The sequence below is a fragment of the Anas acuta genome, chromosome 2, assembly GCF_963932015.1.
Source record: "Anas acuta chromosome 2, bAnaAcu1.1, whole genome shotgun sequence".
In the NCBI taxonomy this organism is placed as follows: Eukaryota; Metazoa; Chordata; class Aves; order Anseriformes; family Anatidae; genus Anas; species Anas acuta.
Window position 1 is genome coordinate 58,640,759 of NC_088980.1, and position 21,004 is coordinate 58,661,762.

The 21,004-nt window shown below is 42.7% G+C and overlaps 1 protein-coding gene across 3 annotated transcripts in view; it reads left to right on the forward strand.

Moving 5' to 3' along the window:
- The first annotated feature begins 2,772 nt into the window (after positions 1-2,772).
- Positions 2,773-21,004, forward strand: part of GLI3 (GLI family zinc finger 3) — a 217,308-nt gene continuing 199,076 nt past the window's right edge. For 2 of the 3 annotated variants that reach the window (XM_068674892.1, XM_068674894.1), the window contains exon 1: positions 9,909-10,333. The gene's annotated coding sequence lies outside the window, so the exon portion shown is untranslated. Of the gene's footprint in view, positions 2,927-9,908; positions 10,334-21,004 lie in introns of those variants that run through there. The other variant, XM_068674893.1, reaches the window with a different exon arrangement.

A 21,004-nucleotide genomic window follows, 5' to 3' on the forward strand; every position in this document is an offset into this window, starting at 1 on the left:
TCACCAGGCAGCACTGGGGCAGCTGGATGCCTGCGCCTGACCTCCTCCAGTGACTTCCTCGCAGACAGCAAGATGAATCAGCCCTGGGTTTCCAGAGGTTGATTCATCTCCCCTGTCTTAGTCACCTGCTCTAGGAGGGGTGAATCACCATGCGAGGACTGTCAAGGGTGTCCAGATGAGAAGGTTCAAACTGGAGAATGAGCTTTTAGCCTCTTAAAGTGGAGTAGACATGAAGTCTGCTCATAACTGTGAGTGAGGAAGGAGCTCTTCTGAACACAGGCCTGCACTGACCAAAGTTTATCTGTTTAGGTGAAAGAGACAGCATCATGGCTGCAAATTCTCCATAAAGCTCTTGTCTGCTCATCATTTCTTTACTTTCCTGTTTTCCATAAATTAGCTGATCTTATCTAAGCCTGGGACATGGTGTTGGTAGTCTTGAAGTTGTATATGGTGAAGGATGAGCTGTGCTCTCTGTCTATGATCTTGGGATCTTACTACTGCCTTCTGCATATGAATTTCTTCTGCTTTATCTATTTACAAAAATGGAAAGGACCCATCAGCCTTCTTAAATTCACTTGTGCAGTGTCCTCAGACATCCAATTCTTTGCTCAAGTATCCTATATCACGTGGGTTTTTGTGCATTCTTATTAATCTCAAACTCTAGACCCCAGAATCATGTGAGCATTGGCTATCATTCTGCTTTAGCCATGTCTTCTCTGCCTTTACAGCTGCAAAGCAAAAGTTGCAAGCCTAGAACAGTTTCAATTTTTACAGCATATCCTTCACTAAGAAACCCTGGCCAAATTGAATAAGCAGAAGGAACTGTAGAGATTTCAGCTGTATTTCGTACTGTGTGCATCATTCACACAACATATCCAGAAAGCTACCTAAAATGAAAGCAGTTTAGATCCCATTTGTGCTCATATTAAATAAGGTTTTGAAAAGTGGCAGACATCTGATTTCCAAACCTAGCCTAATAGTTCAACTAACTCTAATGGTAATTGGAAGGAAAATATAAGGCAGAATAAATTTGACAGGGTAAAATAATAGATCAAGGAAAAGAGAAAAGAATCATCCATCTGCACCATAGATGGTGTAGTATTTTATTGTAGTATTTTGAAAGCTTACGGTGAACATAGGATGGATACCATTTATAGTTTTTGGCATTCTTCCTTTGGATTGTGTAAAACTGTTTTGCTTGCTTAACACTAAATGCATGTAAAATGAATACCTGGAAACAATTTTTGGTGTCTTGGTATTTTTTCTAGTCTGTTTGTCTTATTTTTAATAGCTTATTTTTCACTTTGAGATATTTTGCAAGCTTGCTTTTTCTCTATAGCTATTTGTGGTGGTTCCTTGAACTGAAGATGATAATCATAAAACCATGGTTGGTCTCCACTGCAAAATGTTCTAGTGCCTTTGAAGGGGCATTGGTCTTACTGTGCTGGGTAAACGTACAGATCTTGAAATGATATTTCCAACCTAAAAACTGTAATTCTTCTGATTTTTTTTTTCAAAACTTGTGTTTGGTTTTGTCTTACTGGCTTGAAATGCAAGGCTATATATTATAGCACATCTTACATTGTTTTCCTTGTGTTCTCTTGGTTGGCCAATTGCTGGGCTGTGTCAGTACCAATAACAAGTTAGCACCAGCCTGCAATGTTTGTTCAAGTAAAATTTCACAGGCTTTTTGTTTGCTTGAGCACTACAGGACTGTCCTGGTTTCAGTTAGGACAGAGTTAATCTTCCTCCTAGTAGCTGGTAGGGTGCTATGTTTTGGATTAGGCTGAGAAGAGTGCTGATAACACCCCGATGTTTTAATTGTTGCAGAGCAGTGCTTACACCAAGCCAAGGACGTTTCAGCTTCTCACTCTGTCCTGCCAGCGGGCAGGCTGCGGGTGCAGCATGAGCTGGGAGGGGACAGACCCAGGACAGCTGACCCAAACTGGCCAAAGGGATGTCCCATACCATCTGGGGTCATGCTGAGCAATATATAGGGGTGGCTAGCCGGGGGGAGGGGGCCGGACTGCTCGGGGTTAGGCTGGGCATCGGTCAGCGGGTGGTGAGCAATTGCATTGTGCATCACTTGTTTGTACACATTATTAATAGTAGTACTACTATCATCATTATTGTTATTATTATTATTGTTATTATTATTTTCCTGTCTTAATAAACTGTCTTTATCTCAATTCACGGGCTTCACTTTCCCGTTTCTCTTCCCCATCCTAGAGAGGGAATGGGGAGGGTGAGTGAATGGCTGTGTGGTGTTTAGCTGCCCGCCGGGTTAAACCAAAACAAGGACTGAAACCTTTTAGGTTCAAGCAAAATAACACACAGTTCTTCCAATTTATTAGGTAGCTCTCAGATTTTCTTGCCAACAGTTGACAAATTAGATGCCTGTTGACAAAGTGTCATAATTTCATAAGACAAATGCTCCTTTACGTTTTATTTTCCAAATAGCTTCCTTAGGATGAAATGCTGCAAACATACCAAACATTGACATTTACTTTAAGCATGGGGGTAACTCCAGTAAATTCAATTGAATTAGCTGCATTCCCTCATGCCCATCCAAACCCATGGCAAAAATTCCACTGACTTCAGTGCTATGGAGTGAAATCTGGACGGGCTTAGGAAGCAGGATTCTTATTTACAAAAAAAAAAAAAAAAAAAAAAAGTTGCTAAGGCAAAATGTCATTTATGCTTTAATTTAAGACCTACAGGCACATGTGTGTCCCTGGCTGCTGAATGACATTGAAAACTGCTGGGAAGCTCAGTGATTGTTAGCTTCCACCTGGCACTGGGTTTGACTTCAGAGTGCCAGGGGTTCGGATCACAGCCGGACCAGAGTAGGAGAAGGCAGGTTTTGCACTGTGGGACTCCTCTCCAAACTTCCACGGAAGACTTCTGTGAATTTGTGTGATGAAAGGTAGGAAGATCACAGTCTTTTCTTCCCCAAATATCTGCAGGTTTCTCAGCCTTTCTTTTGTGCCTTTGCTTGCTAGGTCCTAGGAAGAAACAAAGCTTGCTTATCTCACTTTGTGTAACTAGCTAGGTGTAATATTGAAAACTTAAGTTTTTCAGACCAGGGCCTTAAATTTAGACAGAGGGAGCTCAACTTTACTGTATTTTCTATCATCAGCTGTTTTGTGATTAATACGTTTTTTTAAAAAAAGTAGTACCAGAGAACTAAATATAAGGCTATTTTCAAAAAGAGGGAGCATGTTTCAAGTTCAGAACAGCCAGTTCCTCCCAGGTTCTTGTGAATGTTCTTCATTGCAGGAGAGGAAAAGGGAGGGCTCAAATTGGCTGATGCAAATGACCAGCAAGGGAAAATAACTATAGGAAAGATGAGAGGCTATAAAAGGATTTTTGTATGTGTGCATGCATACATATTTGTGCATGTGACTGCTCTGTCATTAACAAGAGCTCTGCACACTGCTGGGCCTCACACCAGCAGCAGCTTGGTCTCTGTGAACATTTGACCACCTTTCTGTTGAATTAACCAAATACAGGTACGCTGGCTGCAGGCGAACAGAAAATCTCTCATCTGGTATAAATTCCGACTGTTCAAGCTTGTTAGCATTTCATGATGTACTAACTTTTTACCAACAGAACAGCCTTATGTTGTTGCGTGGCATTGTTCATCCATTACTAGAAGCTGTAAAGCTAGATTTGCTGTATTTCTGGACTGTCGCCGGATTTGGAGCATGATGCCAGGGTTAAGGGTGGGAGCAGAGTCACCGACAATCCCTCCAAAGTATCACCTGGTGCAATATGTGTGCATTTATTTGATCCAGTTGGGGGGTGCGCAGCTCAGTGCCTTGTTCACAACGGGACTCAGCCAGCAAGTGGTGCAGACAGATAGATGTGAGACTGAGAGATTAAGAGAGGTAGATATAGATAGATAGATCACATGAGGTCTTGGTGGATGAGAAATTCATTCCTTAGATTCACTAATCCCAGATGTCACCTGTCTAGATATCATCAAATATGTTGGGCTGCATCTTTCTGTAGGGACAAATGTCCATCGAGGACAGATTAAGGCCAGTAAACCAGCTAGATTCCTGACGTGATTTGAGTTTGCACCCAGGTGGCCAGAGAGGATAAATCAGCACTTCCCAGGGATGCCTGAAAGCACATGGAAAGCTAACTAACATACAGACACTACTGTCACGCTTTACGCAGGACAACCTTAACTGGGGATACTACTGTAGTGGTAAAGCATTAAAACTATGAAAAAGATACTCAGAAATGCTCACTAAGTGGTCTCATTATACATACGTAGGGCCAAGATTAAATTGCTTAGGAGCCGTTTATCTGTTTTTCCTGTTGCCATTAAGAAAAAGCAAATGAATCCCTTGTATGTTTGTTTGAACTATGACAGTGGGTATCAACTAGCTATTAAAATAATTGTTTAAGAACCTGATGAAAAGTCTGAAGACTGCAAGATTTCTGTGGTATTTGAGAATGCTTTAACTCTAAAATATGGGCTAGTAGATTTAAAGCTTAGGGAAAAACCTAGTCATTTCTTTGGGGAGTGCCTGAATGCCATGTTTCACCTCAGAATGCATATTTCCAACTCACTGCATCAACAGCTGGAAAAAAAAAAAAAAAGACATTTTGATGGATCCTTTATATATATGATATTTCCCACCATGACAGACACAACTGTGCTAGGTAATGTTAAAGTAGGATTGGATATACTAGGAAAACTGTCTTTTTTTTTCCTGATTATTTCATTCAAGGAACCGGGTTAAATTCTGCCAGCAGAAGAATCTCTATAAACTCCATGCCCTGTAGAAGGGCTTGTGACTACACCTTGCAAAATACTGCCAAACCCTTGTACGTGAAGTTCAGCATCTCACTCAGTCAGGAGAGAAGCTGAGACAATTCTCTCGAGAGAGGTCGAAACTATTCCAGATCATTTAAAGGGGATGTTAATGATGATCTAGCTAATTATAACAACCTAAATATCAGCACCATTAGCAATTTCATTTCTTATTATAGCATGGCAAAAAGGAGATAAACAGATTATTTATGCTTGTTCTGAGTGGAATTTTATTATTTTGGTGTCTTTATTGGAAGCAGCCTGTTAGACTCTGCTTTTCCCTGTATGCTTCCTACCTGATAATTAGTATGTAGAGTTTCTTTTAAATAGCAAACATATGAAACTCCCTCTGCTTGTTTACTTGATATGTTTACACTCATATAAACCAAAGTGTCCCCCTCCCCCCCCAAAAAAAAAAAAAAAAGGTTTAAATTTATTGGAAGAAAACTTGCTTCTTATGAAATCAATGTTCATAATAATGACGTGGTTTAATGCAACTATATATTAAATCAGAGAGGGTAAAAGTATCTTAAACAAAAGTTTATACTTAAAAACTGGAGAGCTCAGGCTTTCTCTATAGCCAGCCCACAAGTATAGAAAATCTTGCAGAAATTAATGCATTTTTGGTCCATGTGTAAACCACACATCTTTGCGTTACTTTTCCTTCAGTAATCACAGCAAAGTTAAAATAAATAAAGAAGAGGTTATCTTTATGTATTTAAGATGGAAAGTGAGTAAAAATATCATTATATCACAAATATCACTTGATCTGTTTGATTTTATTGCAAGACATTCAAACCTAGTGATGGGTATGGTATAAATAGCTAGCTAGATTACTTAGATTAAATAGTCAAAGAAAGGACGGTGGATGAGAGATGATCTGCTGGAGTAGAAAGATAATCCTGATCACAAGGGATCAGTCCCTCTTCCACTGAAATCTAGCAAGATTATGTCCCCCCAAAATTTGTTGACATCCATGTATCAGCTCTATATCCTACTTTAGGCCACGCACCCTTCCCTGTATCCCCAGCTTCTCCTCCTGCAGACTTGGAGGATTTTCTCCTGCTACCACCTCATACCTCTGTTCTTCTTCCACCAGCTATCTCTAGAGACCTCTGTGCTGTGCTAGACAGCTATGCAACATTTTGCAAGGTGTGCAGCCAAGTTCTCTTGAGATAGAATCAGTGTCTGCCCCTCCACTCCCCCTTGTGAAGAAGCTGTAGGCCGTGATGAGGTCCCCACCTCAGCCTTCTGTTTTCCAGGCTGAACAGGCCCAGTGACCTCAGCCATTCCTCGTACATCTTCCCCTCTAGGCTCTTCACCATTTTTGTTGTCCTCCTCTGCACACTCCCCAACAGTTTCATGTCCTTTTCATACTGTGGTGCCCAGAGCTGCACACAGTACTTGAGGTGAGGCTGCACCAGCACCAAATACAGTGGGACAATCCCTTCCCTCGACTGATTAGTGATGCCGTGCTTGATGCACCCCAGGATATGGTTGGCCTTCCTGGCTGCCAGGGCACACTGCTGGCTCATATTCACTTTGCTGTCAGCCACAACCCCCAGACCTCTCTCTGCAGGGCTGCTCTCCAGTATCTCATTGCCCAGTCTGTACGTATAGCCAGGGTTGCCCCATCCTAGGTACAGGACCCAGCACTTGCTCTTGTTAAACTTCATGTGGTTGGTGATTGCCCAGCTCTCCAATCTGTCCAGATGGATATTGCTTTATGGATATTGCAAAATGACCAGAAATCAGTGCTATGTCTCCATACTTCAGTACTTCACCTGTGTTCCCTGAGATCATTGCAGGGAGACCTTGAGAAGGCACAGTAGATGTGCCCATTTCATAGGATTTATTCCAATAGGGTATTTTCTTGGTGTCCAAAAAAAAAAAAAGTAACTGTCTTGATAGTTTTGTCTGCTAGGGGGTGACATTTAACCTGGATAACAAGAAGCAGCAGCTGAGGGTCTGGCTGCCAATGGGGAGGTGGGTGCCAGTGCTTCAAATTTTTTTTGTGTGTGTATAATGGGGGGGAGCCCAAGGGGTAGCGGGTACCAGGAATACAGAAGATGGCAATCTCTGGAGGCCAAATGCTCACTGGCATTGGAGAAAAAGTGGAGGGTGGTGCTGCTGGTGGCGCTAAGACCAGCTCTTGGTGTGACCTAATGTCAGGTCTCTTGCATTGCAACTGGTGTTGGCAGGTTACCTGCAGCTAAAGGGGAACATGAGCACACAGCCTGTTATTTTCAAGGCATAGTCAGAGAAGAAGTGGGGAAATAAGGCAGACTGAAGAAATGCACTAGGATTGTGCATGATACAAGTTTTGGCAGAAATGTCCTGTGGCTGTGGCATCTTCTGTCAGAGAGATGGGTTTGGGCACTGACCATTACAGCAGACATTACAGGTCTGCTGTAAGAGCCAGTGCCCATTTGCAGGGAAACAAAATAGACAAGTCTCACAGTTCAGGCAGTTGGAGGGGCAGTCCATATGCGTAGAAAAATCAATGCATTTTGTTAATATATACTTTTTGTTTTGCTGTTGCCTCTTTAAAGTTCGATTCCTCTGAAGCAGACATGAAAGATTTTAAGAAAGGCAACTCCCTCAACAGAGCTGCCCATTTTCATTTTGTTTAGCTGAAGGGTCTTGGATGCTCTAAGCTTCTGTTACATGCTTCATTGTCAAGGTGTTGAAACATTTACAATACATTTCAAATGGCAAATGTCACCCTCTCTCCTTCATTTTTTATTTTCTGCTTGGCCTGACCACTCAGACAGGCACAGGCAGAAACCTTCGTTGTTTTTTTCTGTGTTTCTCTGACTTTCACTGCTCAGAAATACATCAGAAGTTTTTTTTTTTCTTTTTTCTTTTTTCTTTTTTTTCCCCTCCATATAAACAGAGCTCAAAGCATTGTAACTGCTCTTTAGTTTTTAAAATTTCTTGACTGTCTTAATTTTGATAGGATTTGATTGTAATGAAAGGGGTTCATTTGTTTGTTCACACCAGAAATGTGTGCCTTAAATGGAGCTGGTGTGAATCAGAAATTAAAAAAACAAAACAAAACCATCACCACCAAAAAACAACCCTATGAAATATAATTTTATGATATAACAAGATGTCCACACTCCCAGGAAACAGGAAGTTCTTTTTTTTCAGAAGTCCAAGAGGGCCATACTGATCTGAAGGGCTGTCCTCAACTTTAAAATCATAGCCCTGTTCAGACATTTTTCTTTCTATTAACAAAATTAGTATCTTAAGTTCATCAATACTGAATTATAATTGGTTTGATAAGCAGATTTGTGTCTTTTATAAAGTAACACCTTGTATATAAGTTAATTTCCCCTATCACTTTTGAAGACTTTCACTATCCAAACTGAAAAAAAAGTTTGAGGAAAAAAAAAAAACTGCAACAATATAAAATAGGCAGTACAGAGAAAAGGAAAAAAGGGAACTATGATCTGAAGGAATCATATAGCTCTTAAACTGACCTCTAAAGTGACTAGAGGTTTACCTGAACACCCTCCTGTTTATAAATGTATATTTAAACCAAAACGTCCTCAATGCCATACAGCTATTGCAGTATGATGAGGCAGCTAACAATATACCAGGACTCAAAAAGGAAGTCCTGTGAGATGAAAAAGGTGGAAGAGAGTCAGCTCTTGGTGTCTGTCTTCAGATTCTGCTGTTGCACATGCAGGGCCATGATTTGCCCCTTGGTTCATGGTCAGATCACTGGCTATGGCATCATGGTGCTGGGCTCTCAGACTGCTGCCCTCTCCATGCCATGATCCCCCCAGTGCCCAGGAGCCAGGTTTGGGGGATCTGCTGGCCCTGGAGTGTGAGGCGGGTCAGAGGACGTGCACCTCTCCCTTGCTGTGGGGGTGTCTAGCTGCTGTGTGTCTGTCCTCAAAGCCAGGGTACTCCCAGCACCGTGAAGTGGGCTCACAAACCAGGATGCCTGGCACAGCTGGGGCTTGAGGCACCCCTGAATTACAGGCATCTCTCCAAAGCTATCTTTCCTCACCCAGAGAACATTTCCAGGTGAAAGCAAAGCAAAACAAAACAACAGGAAATTCAGACACGTGGTGGTGGCCTTTGGGTCAGATAAGATTGCCTTCTCTTGGTTTCTAAAAAAAAATTCTGAACCAAGGCTCCCCAAAACACAGAGTGACTACGGCTTTGTTTTGTGATAAAACCCTGTGCCTTTTCGACAGCAATGTGAAGGGGAGCTTCATCAAATGCACAGCGTCAAAGGCTGGTCGTTCATTTTTGGGGAGCGAATGCGCCTGTCTTGGAGCTCTGCTGATTTTTGTGGGACGTGCTTGGGGCAGTCCTAGCTCGGGTACCTTGCTGAATCACATCGGTAACTATCTCTGCTCGGCGCTGTTGCCAGCCAGGTTATGAACAAAGGTGCCTATGAAGTATTTGACATTGTGATGGCAACAACTTAAATATATACATTTTTCCTTGGCCCCGCCTTTGGCTTGATGGAAAATGGCTGTGGAAATGGCTCGTTTATGTTTTCTGAGACTTTTATTTTAGCACCGGGGGAGCGGTCTGCAGCCGAGGTGTCGCTCCCGAAGGAGGGGGAAGAGGGGAAGGAGTAAGCCCGGTGCTCTTTTAGGCTTCCCCTGCAGCTGCCGTGCCTGAGGCCGGGGGAGTCGTGCAGGGAGGCCGGGAGGAGCTGTGGGCACCGCTGCCACCCTTCCTGCCCCTCCGTCTGGTCCCACAAATATCGCTGTTTTTAGGTCAAGTCGCTCGGCTTCGGCGAAACTTTGCCTTCAAGCCCCCCGCTCCTCTCAGCCTGCAGCCCACCGGGGAGGGGGGGGGGGGCTCGTTTTGCTCCCCCAAAATCCTCACTTTTGGGGCCGGGGAGGGAGGAAGAGGTGCAGCTGGGGACGAAGGGCGAGCTGGAGGATGAAGGAGGAGGAAGAGGAGGAGGAGGGGGGTGAGGAGGGGGCCGCCCCGGGGGGGGGCCCGGCGTCGCCCCGCGCTGCCTCCCGGCTGTGGGCGGGCTGTCGCCGCCTTCGGGCCGGGCCGGGGGGATGGCGGCGGGGGAGGAGGAGGAGGAGGAGGAAGGGGGAGCGGGGGTGTCATGCCGAGAGGGCGCCTCGCAGCCCGCCAGGCCGCGGCCCGACCCGCACCCCGGGGCGCCGCCCCCGGCAGCGCAGCCGCTTCGGGGAGCCCGCCCGGCCCCATCCCGGCCCCGTCCCGGCCCCATCCCAGCCCCGTCCCACCCCGATCCCACCCCAGCCCGGCCGAGGGGCGGCGGGGAGGGGAGAGCAGGGAGACGGAGGGAGGAGGGGGGAGAAAGTTTAGCGGAGGGCGCTGAGGAGTAGGGAGCGTCCCGGAGCGGAGCCTTTCCCCTGCTCCGAGGCAGGGGGCAGCGCTGGGAGGAGGAGGAGGAGGAGGAGGAGGAGGAGGAGAAGGGAGGAGGGGGCGGCGTTGGCGCTGCAACATCTGTAAAACTTGGCGGCGAGCAGAGGCGAGGGACAACTTTTCCGACACGTGAGTACCGCGGCGCCCCGCTTTTATTTCCCTCCTCGGCGGCCGCGCCGAGACAAAACAGCGCCAGGGGGGTCGCGACGGGACCGAGGGGTGTCCCCCTGTGTGTCCCCCCCCCCGGGCTGCTGGGTGCGAGGCGGCGGCTTTTTCTTTTTCCCTCTTCTTTTTGCTTCTTTTTCTTTCCCCCCCTCCCCGCCTCCTCCGCTCTTTCCCTCGGAGCGGCTCGGCGATGCCAGCCCGGCACTCAGGCTGGGAGCTGGGCTTACCAGAGCCCCCCAAAAACCCCAAAATTGCGGGGAGGCGGGCAGGGGGCGAGCCAGCACCCAGCGCACCCCCACACCCCCCACACATTCCCCCCGCCGCCTCCCCTGCCCGCTACCACCCTTTGGGGGGGGGGGGGGAGACCCCGACCCCCTTCACCCATGGGTGCTGTGGGGTCGTGGGCGGCAGGTTCGTCCCCCATATGGGGTAGCGAGCTCTTTGTTCGCAGGGCTCCGAGCCCCCCTCGCCGTCCCCCGACCCCTTTCCCCTTTCCCCCCCCCCCCCCCCCCCAGACTCAGGGCCCGGGGGGGTCTGGCCCCGAAATGGCTGGCGCTGGGGTGTGCGTGTGTGTGGGGAAACTTTAGCGGGGAATAAAGGGGATGAAATGGGGTCGGGGGCGCTGTCACAGCCCGAGGGGCGAGGGGAAGCTGCGTCCCGCCCCGGTGTGTGTGGGGTTTGTGGGTTTTTGTTTTTTTGTGGGGTGTGTTTGGGGTGGGCGCCCCGCGGGGGGGGTGGGGGGGTGGAAAGTTAAAGTCAGGGAGGAAAAGTTAAAGTAAAACTTGGGAGGAAAGTGGATGCTCGGCGCTTCCAGGGAGCCCTCAAGCCGGGCCCTTGACACACAATTCCTGTTCCTCCCCGCCAGCTCGCCCGCCGCCGTGCCCACTCCCAAACCCTCACACACCACGTGAAGAGAAAAGGTAAAAGGACCCCCCTACACACCCCCCACCTCCACCCCCCATATATTTTATTTATTTTTTTTAACCCTCTGGTGCATAGTTTTGATCCGGTCCTTTGGGTACAGCGTCCGTGGCCTTCTGCCAGTTTGTATGTAGATATATTTATGTAAAACATTTTCTCTCAGCTCCTTGCCAGCTGTTCCACATTTTCCAGCTGCCACTTCAGTTTGAAATGATGGGCTGTACGGATCTCAGAGAGCCTTTTAGTCAAAGGTACGGATAGCTGTCCACTTGATATACAGTGTCACGTTTTCGAGGCTACTTAACTAAAGGAGCGTTGGCTGGCCGTCCACAGCGAAATGCTGGTCGCCGCCGCGCTCCGGCTACTTCCCGCTTGATTTGCAAGGCTCAATAAACGTGATTTTTTAAGCTTCGACGTGCATACTTCGTTTCTTTTGTGCGTGCTGCGGCGGAACTTGGAAGCGGAGTTTCTCCGAGGCCCTGAGATAATGCAGCTAATTAAATTAACAAACGTTTTTCAGAGGGCACCGCTGCCCCCTCTTTCTGCGCGCGCTGCGGGTACCTGTTCTGAAAGCGCTGAAGTCAGCAGAATAGTGAGAAATCAGCAAGTTCGTCCTCCCTCCGTGTTACAAAACTGCTTTTGGTGCTGTGCAAGGTTACGTAGTGAAATCTGCAGGAACTAGCCTTAAGTAGTTTGAATATTTGTGCAATTGCATTGTAATTTGGAAAGGTGCCTCACTGATTGATTCCTATAATTATTTCATTTAGGTCCTTTATTAAAAATTAATGATGATCTGACACTTTCTTAATTACGTATGTCACGATTATTTTGAAGGAAGACGAATGCTGTGTTTTAAAAGTAAAGTAACCTTAAAATGTGAAAATTGCCGTGACCACACCACTGCGTTTCAGCTGAGGAAATATATAGCCAAAGTAATGGTGAATGAGCCTAACAATGTAAACTGTAGGCAGCCTCCTGAGAGTCTGTTTATACAATGAAGCTTTGGGTTTAACTAGCTAGTATGTAAATACTATCAGCCTGGTGTATAGCCCAATTTTAAAAACATAAATAATAGTAACTATGAGAGAAGGCTGCATGAAGGGGGAGGACTATTTCTTTTAAAAGCGGGATTATGTGATTTTGAATGAGTAAGAGGAATGAGTAAGAAGTGTGCTCCCTTAGCGTACGCACACTCTTTCTCTTTTAAGCAGAAGTGGAAGTAAAACTATGGCTTAAGGTGCCTGAATGAATGCACAGTTGCGTTCAGATAATTGCACATGCTTTTCAGTATGACATGCTGTTTTCCAAGGCATTTCTGCGGAAGTACTACAAAACAAAGACATCACCTGCATTTTCCTGCCTAAGTGGAGTAATGTTTTTGGCTTGAGAACGTGTGCAGTGGCCAAGACAGCGTTTACGGCTATAAGTAATCTTCAGCTGTGAAAGGTACATTGTGTATTTTCAAACACAAAAACATTTTGTAACTGAGAAATTAAAGTATTGATCGTTGTAAATCATTTCTGTTTGTTTTGGAGTTGGTGCTAGAGGAACCAAATTGTTAAAGTTTTGAGGTGGAATTTGTTCATCTCACGGATTACTTATTTTTTTAATTTATTTATTTCTAACGTGATAAATGTGGGCATTTGATACCCACCCTCAAAAGTTTCAGTTACACTTCCTGCCTTGTTTTTGGGAAGGCTATTTCATTACCTGCACTCTGCAGTGTGTTTGAATTTCATCCTGTGTATTCAAGCAAGGAATGGCATGTTTTTGTGTTGCAGAGTGTTAGTGAAAAGTTAGTCATCTTTGCCAGATAAATAAGGAATCTGATGGTTATTAAAGCAGGATTTATTTGGAGTTATGGAAGGAAGCAGTTTAATGATCAGTGTTGCATGCACTCAGCTATATAGAGACAGTAATGTACAAAGAAAAAGCAGACTTGAAGGAAGAGTGAATCAATGAGTCATGAAATCCTCAGGAAAACCTTAGTAATGGAATGTTAATGCTTTTAGACTATAGTAGATTATCTTAAAAGTCAGACTTTTCTTCTTTATGCAATTGTTGTAAATCCCTAGCTAAAGAATACTTTGAAGAAGGCTTTAGTTTTTCTGGCACTCATATTCTGTAGTCATTCTGATTGTTTTGGAAGATTCAGGAAATTTTCTGCCAACTTGCAGTTAGGCAATTAAAATGCTAAAATGGCTACAGAGGAAGCTTTTTATTCAACAAAAGGTTCAGCTGTAATAATGATTTCAAGTTGTCTTTTAAGCATAGGTTTTATAGACATCCTCCCTTTAGACTTTGTCATTTTTATAAGGCAATTGATTTGTTATACTTTAAAATTAAATAAAATGAGACAGAATAAACAAAAATAGGGCATGGGTGCTGTTGCAAACTTTTCAAGTTCTTTCAGTGTATTTTTCATCTTTACTTTTATTTGATAGGTCTGTGAAATAGAGCTGTAGACTGGCAAAGACTTTAAATGAAATTTCACACTTTGATGATTTTTTTTTAACTTTGATATATTGACAGCAAAAGGAGCTGCAAAGCTTTTATATAACTTGAGCAGTAACGCCAAGCAGCAGTCAAACGTCTCTATGCATTTGTGTTTAACTGCAGAAGAAAAACATGTCCATGGGCAGTAGAGGGTTCTTATCAACTCCCTAATCCCAGATCCCAGCAAACCTTGAGGGCATGCCTCAGATCTTGCTGAAATCATTGTAGACTCTCACAGTTTGCAGATTAAATATGCTATGTGTTCCTGGCTCCAACAACAGTTTTATGAGCTCACTAAGCTTCCTGTTTTAAGATCCTTTTCTGAAGTTTTTAGGAGCTGCTAAAGGCGATGCTGTCTAGGGCAAGTGGTACTTGTTAATTTAGAGACACTTTAGATATTTCATTCTGTCTGTAAAAATAGCCAAAATTGCTATTTCCAAATTGGAAGGCGAGTTACGCTGAAAAAAGAGCCCCTTTAAAGAGTGATTCTGTTGTTTTAATGTGTTTGTCAGTACACAAGGTTACAAAGTTTATGTGAGGCTTGATTTGTTTTATGGGGGCTTGACTTTGACTAGGCCCTTTAGATCGAGACTTCTCCTGTTGTAATTCTAAGCACAGCATAGCTTTTAGTACATAATTTCTGAGCCTCTTTTAACCAATTGTATTTGTAGCAGCTCATTAAACATACCTTTGAAGTTCTTATTCTCCTTTAAGTGTCAAAGAAGGGAAAATGTATTCTGCCAGTGGTGAATTTCAGTGAGTCGGGTAGTTAACCCTGGGATTTGTTGACCCTTAAGAAGGAAGGGTGGGTGTTGCACCTCGCATTCTGGGTCTTGCCTTGTTTCCTAGCTCTGAAAGAGTTAACTCTTATATCTCACTCCCTGTAATCATGTTTATGCATTTGGTGTAATAGTTTTAATTAAAAAGGAAAATACTTATTGTCCAACAACATGTGTCATGTTATTCCCAGGAGAACTTGAGCCAATTTTGTGCTTAAAGGTTATTCAATGAATGAAATTTTGAAAGCCCATTTGTCAAGGTGCTGCGCGGTTTCTGTTAGTTTTCAGCCCCCAAATTCATTGTCTGCATGGCCCAGTCATTAGTCATCAGTGTATTAGTGCTGCCTTCAGGCAATGCTGCCCAGCACTTCTTCACACCATTATAGCTCTAAAAGTGTACTCTGCCGACTTGTAGAATTACCGCTCTGATTTCCGCTTGGCTGGGTCTGAGGTAAGTCCCCTCCCTACCTTCCAGCTCACTCTAATCCCTGCTTTCTTTTAAGGCTGCTTTCTGCGGAGATCTAGGGGAAAACTTTCTTAAAGATTGCCCTGGCATCACACTGTGGTTTTGTTGTGGTGTACGCCGTACATATAAATTGTACCTGCATTACCTTGAAAGTGAATTAAATTGGCTGCTGATCTGAAGAGTTGGTTTGTCTCTCTCTTTAAGAACAAAAAAAGAAACAAGACAGTACATTGATCTTTAAAAATGCTTGCAATAACATCTAGATTGCAACAAGGGACAAACTAATTGGGAGAGAACACATTTGTCTCCTAATAGTTGCTGGGTATCAGAACTGGTAAGATTGGAATCCACTAACCAGAGATCTGGTGGAATAATTTTGTTAGCTGAAGTTGTCACTGTTCTGTCAGTTGTTTTCCTTCCTTTTTTTTCCTTTTTTTTTTTTCTTTTTTTTTCCTTCACTGATTACCAAGACCAATAATCCCTTTTTAAAATGATGCTTAAAATGCTGCTGTGTGTTTTTGGTACCTGCTGGTTAGGTTAGGGCTGACTGACCCAACTAACCTTTCAGTGGTTCAAGAAGTGAGCTTCCCCTCAGCAGCGTTTGCTGCTTTGTATGAAATTCTGTTTTCTTTATATACAAATCTGTTAATGTCAAGCAAATCAACTGTGTATAAAGAGTACTTCATCCAGCTGCTGAGAGAATGAAGCCTTCATTAAATAAGATGTATGAATACCTGAAACCGAATAGTCAGAAACACAGATCGAGTTAGTGTCGCTTCAGTACAATGTCTGCTGTTCTGAACTGCCTGCATTAAAATGAAATCCTAGCACTACCGATTCATAACTAGCAGGGCATGTGGTCTGGTGTGGTTTTCCTTATCTTTTCAAGTCACTATGGATTTTTTTCTTGGAAAATCAGACAGCTGGATAATGCTGTGATTACACGATTCGAACAGGGATAGTGGGTTTTGAAGCAGTTTGTACTGCAGCAGTTCAGAGTTGTGCTGTTGTATTTTGTCAAGGTAAAAAAAAAAAACCTTGAAGGAATCATGATACAGTTTTACTGCTACTATGAGACAGGTGTAAAACCTAAAATAAACTGTAAAAGCTGAAGATAAAGTTTTATAAAGTACCTTTCACACTTGAAGTCCTTCTCGGCTGTGCGGAGCTTTCCTTGCTCCTTTTACTTGCGAAAACATCTGTCTTGGGTTAGAACGTGAAATTCTGGATCGAGGCATCCCGTAACCTGAAAGTGTGCTGAGCAGATAAATAGGATTCCAGGAGTGGGAATGGTGATCAAAACATGGCGCTTTCAAGAACGTTCTACTCGAGTCCTTTAATCTCGTTTTAAAATGCTAATTGTAAAATACCGGATACAGTCTTTTCTTCTTTCATTTGCATATCATAAGTTGAAAACAGAAGGCACATCTCTGCAATAGCTGTATATTAAATATGTTCTTCCTTGAGCTTAGTTCCTGTATAGATTGACATTGATATATAGGTCTAGTTTTGATTCTAAAGAAACTTTCATCTGTTGGGATTGATGACATAAAGCAAAAAGTGGGAAGATAATGGTCGCGCCATTGGAATTCACGGTTAGCTTTAGCTCTCAAAATTAGAATATTTTGGCATTTTTCTGTGGCAGTTGTAGCGACTTCTTATTTGAGGAACTAAATAAATGATAATGCAAAGCACAGCCATTACAAATGTTTGTAATTTTGCTTTACCAGGTTGTTTGTTGAAATACCAGCAAGAGGGGAAAGTAGAAAGCCTTGTATACCCTCAGCATAAATGTTTCTGGTGCTAATAACAGTATCAGTGCAGGAAGTCATAGGGTTCGTTATCAACACAGCAAGACTTGCTGATTGTCTTCCTCTGGGCACATTCCTGCCCCTTCAAATCTTGAGCATACGAATGCTCTAAATCAGGTTTCATAAAACAAGCGTTTTACAGAAGGAAGTCACTATGCTAATATTTAAGTTTGTTTTGGATTTAGTGCTACTGAATTCCTGAAGAAAAATATGGGCAAAAAGTGAATGTAGACTTAAAGTAAGTATTCAAACTTCCCTACTGCTGCTACAAACAGTCCACAGGAGATTATTCCTCCATGTTAATTCTTTCACAGGTAATCTTATTTTGACATAATTATTAGAGCTTTTCCTGTTCTACAGCTTGAAGCACGAGGGCATGCAGGATTGCAAAACAAGCTTACTCTGAATTTTCTACCAATATTAGTTTAATTGGGCAGGAGTTGTGATTTGTAAAGGGTAAGCGTATTGCTGTTTTTAACATCCTCCCTCTCCTCCCATAGTATATACTTACTGATTTGGAGACTTGAAAAGTATGTGGCACTTCCTATTTTTTAAGAAATAAAATTTGTTTTATTTTCTGTGATTAGATGGTTTGTAAGAGAGTCAAAGTTAAAATGAGAAATAGAAAGAATCCCAAGACCATCTGATTAAAGTAAATATTTAGATGCAGTGTTAACAGCATAGTTTGTTTTGTTTGGATATGGGTCTTTCACTGTAAAGTTCAGTTACTAAATCTAAAGAGTCTTGGATAATGGCTGGATTATAAATTTTAAACTCAGAGGACGTATCAGCTCTGAAATGAAAAGCCACTAAAATGTATTGTAAGTTCTAGCTCAGTAACCCCTCAGCTTTGTGCTGCTTGTCCCCAGACAGCAACTTCTGTGAGGGATGGAGAGAGGGGCTGTTAGGAGTCGGGCAGTTTGACCCAAATCCCACAGTCCTGTTATCCATTACATTCTGTTTCTTCCTGGGTAAGAAACTATGAATCACTGCTTTTCATGTGGAAAGCTGTTTTATTTAGATACAGGCTTTAATCTGTCGAAGTAATAGTAAAAACATTTAATTGGAGTTACACTTAACAGCAAGATAAATACCATAGCAGGAGCAGAGATAATCTACTTGCAGGAGTATGTGGGTGATGTGTATGAAGTGCAGCCGAGGTGCTGCCTCAGTAGAAATTGTCACTCTCATCTTTGCTGATCCTGCTGTATGTGGGCATGTTTTAAATATTTTTTTTGTAACTTTTGGCAATTCAGTTTATCTGCACCAGAAAGATGTAAGCAAATGTAATTCCTCTGGAGTCAAGCAATTATTACACTTGATCAGTAGTTCAATGTACTCCATAGAATAATTTCTCACTTAGGATCTTAATCACGAGGATGATAATAGTACTGCTTTGCCTAGCTGATTGCCTTTGTGTTTGTGATCCTGCATTATTGTTGCCACAAGCTATTTAACCTATCAGGAACAGATCAGATCATCATTAACCAGGCTTTAGGTCTAGTTGTTTTTCAGTCTTTATGGGGGAAAGAAATCAAAGGAAAGCAACCCACAGGAAAAGACAGCAGATAGTAATGAATTTGGAAAGATTGTATTAATACATATGGTGCCCTATAACTTGGGGTATTTTTTAATTTCAAGCAACAAATCTGCCTATCTGATCCAATCATTTTGTTTTGTCTTTTTTTCTAATTTTACTTTGCATTTCAAAACAGATTTAGAAGTATGCAGTTCGCAACTAGCGCATTTATAAATCATGCATGTAAATTATACAGAGATAAGTATTGTGAAGTATAAGGCACCTTTTTTTTTTCCCCCAATATATTAGTGATTTGATGTATTTTTATTCTTAGTGGTTATAAGACTTTTTTTTGCCAATAAGACTTAAGTTTTTGCTTGGTTTGTATCAGTCTTAGTCTCATTGTGACCAGCTGGCTCAACAGGGACGAATCTGCATGAAATTCGCCCAGGAGTAGTTAATGGGGTTTGCAGAGTTCTGACTGAGCTTACAAAGAACTGAGGAAAGATGAAACTAGTTAGAAAACATATAGCATGTAGATTAGTTCCTATAGCTGTTATAAAAATGGTTTGGTGTACCAGGAGGAGGTTAGTGTTGCAACTGGAATATATTTTTGAAAATACCTGAGCACTACTCATGTATTTTTCGGTGAGTGCTGTCAGGGGTAACTTTGGCAGTGCAGCTTTGCCAGCAGGTTTGATGAAGAGCAATGCTGAAATCGAGGTGGGTTTTAGAAGTTGAATGTACCTGAATCAAGCCTGTATAAATCAGCGTGAAACAGCTCCCGTATAATAGCATAGAATTGTCTCACGAAAATTTTGCATTTGAATGTGTCTGAACAAGACAGATTTTTTTTTTATCCTTAAATAATCCCAAGGAACAGTGTAACTGGTTTTGATAAAATTGATAAAGGGTCCTTTATGGTTGAGAGAGACTGTAATTTCCTGATTGTTCTTCATGCCTCCCCTTGTGTTTTTCACTTTCCTACAGTTGTGCTGTTCAAGATGTGTTGTATCCCCAAAGACTGCTTCCAGTAGTGTGGATCAAAGTAGTACCTATGAACACCCTAAATACCCAGAGCCATTTCTGAAAAATTAAACATGCTATGTTTGCTTGCACGCTGATTGGGGCACTCTGGTTGCTGATAGCAATCAGTCTGAACTTCCCTACTGCTGATGTAATGATGATGAATGCTGTGACACTGCTATTTCAGACAGCTCTTCTCAGCGGATGCAAACCACTTGTTAATGAATTGAATACAACTACAGCAGCTTCAAATGAAACTGGGAAAGGCTTTTTTTTTTTTTTTTATGCATTAAAAGATACCTCCTCGAAAACGTACCTAATAAAGGCAGAAGGTTTAAGTTTGCAAGAAACATAACCCATTCTAAGAAGCAAACTGTCAGTTTTTGATTTTGGTTCCTGACAGCTCACAGTGAAGCAGGTATTCTTGTGGAAGTCAGTGAGACTATTTGCATGAATAAAGATGGGCGTGATCTGGTCCTTTAAAACTAATTCAATATAAAAACAATGATCTAAAAAGTAATTCAGAGAGGAAAAGGAGTGCAGAGCTGAAGATTTCTTGTAAAACTGACGTTTATGTTCAGAAAGGGTCACGTTTCCTGCTCTTTTGGGGACAGGGCTGCTCCACTGCTTTCAGTTAGTTGGTATTGTGAGTAAGTGAACAGAGAGATTCCCACCCCCCCCCAGTGTACTAATATGATTATTTTTACTACTGCGAGGCACAGTTTTATGACCAGCATACGTAAGGACCGGAAATTATATCATTTCAAATTGCTTGAAAGATTTTTTTTTTTGTTTGAAATACACTGCCAACATATTGCCATTTGCTGATGCTCCTTTTAAAAGAGACAGTTTTCCTTGTGTAACTAAGCTTGTTCCTAAATTTTTCTGCAATTTAACATGTGTCTGTGAAAGTTTACATTTATGATTCAGAAAGAAGAGACACACCTGCAGGCAGGTTGCTGTTTTGAGAGGGATTAGGTCGAAAATGGGGGTCTGGAATTAATTGTGCAGGGGGTTCAGTCTTTAGGGATATTACAAAAGATTCAAGCATGGTTGAATGGGAAAAAGCCATGAATGTTTGCTTTCAGGAAGGAATGTTTATCCCTCTATTTACCTATGAAAGTTCAGACTTTCACCCATATACTGTTATAGCATTTTCTTGCCATTCATATGCACATGGAGATGCTGGATAGCTGACAGAAACTAGCTTTCTGTTTTTTTTGAATGCGGAGCTCGTTCTTGCAGAAGAGATATATATTGTCTCAGGCCTGGGGGCAGGATCTGGGAAGTCACTGACCCACATGCTGGGAGAGCCATGTACACGATAAAGCAAACCCCATCGTATTCTAATGTGGGGATGACGTCAGGCTGGCCGATTTTAGGAGTGCTTTTTGATAGGGATTAGTGGCCAGTAGAAATGAATCTTCATGTTGTCCTGGACCTTTTATTTTTTTCTCTTTTTCTTTTGCAGATGACAATTTTCATATGTTGGTACAACTTGTGAGAGAAAATAAAAAACAGCCAAAATTACAGAGAATAATTCTAGAAGAACTGTGTGTCTGGTTTGTGTTTTCAACCTGGGCTTAAGTTTGCGTTCATGGAAAAAAAAAAAGATAT